Below are 780 nucleotides of genomic sequence, written 5' to 3'. Positions count from 1 at the left end.
AGTGGTGGGAATGAATGTGTTTGAGACAGCGAGGTTGGCACAGGATAGAACAGCATTTAGGGCTCTTGTACATAGGGTCGCTATGAGTCGCAAACGACTCGATGGCACATAGCAACAACAACAGTTGGAAATGACAGATTTGGTGACAGAAATGAGGCTGGAGATTGAGAAACTGAATTTTGTGCAATCAGATCGCTTACTGCCAATATGTTTTTGAAATACATGAACTACGACTCTACCCTTGGACCCCATGTGATAGACTGCATAGGAGTCAGATTGACTACATCTGTGGAAAGAAATCACTGGAGAAGCTAAATAGTAAAACCATTCCAGGTGCTAACTGTGGAATTTACCAGCAGTTGTTCATATTGAAATTTAAATTGAGGCTGAAGTAAAGTAAAATAAGTCTAAGGAATAGCATTGGTTAGCAAATGAACTGAAAGTATACACTATTTGGGTAAAATGCTGTACATTTTGGGGACTGGTTAAAAATCCCCAAACCACATTACCATTGAGCCCATTCCAACCATAGTGACTCTGTAAGACCTGAGTAGAACTATCCTGCAGATTTCCCCTGACTGTATATTCTCTATTGGGAGACCTGGTTTCTATAGAAAAGACTGCTTCAGCTAGTGAATTTGGTAATAGGTTAACATTTTCTTTTATTAAGTATGAACAACTATTACTACAGTTTACAAAATATTTCTTATACATTTATTTTCAACTTCACAATGTGATCAAATAACAACTCATTGCCGTCAAATGGGAATCAACTCATAG

This window comes from Elephantulus edwardii, unplaced genomic scaffold, assembly GCF_000299155.1.
Source record: "Elephantulus edwardii isolate Elephantulus edwardi_28Jun2011 unplaced genomic scaffold, EleEdw1.0 scaffold00002, whole genome shotgun sequence".
Classification (NCBI taxonomy): Eukaryota; Metazoa; Chordata; class Mammalia; order Macroscelidea; family Macroscelididae; genus Elephantulus; species Elephantulus edwardii.
This window is presented reverse-complemented; position numbering follows the sequence as displayed.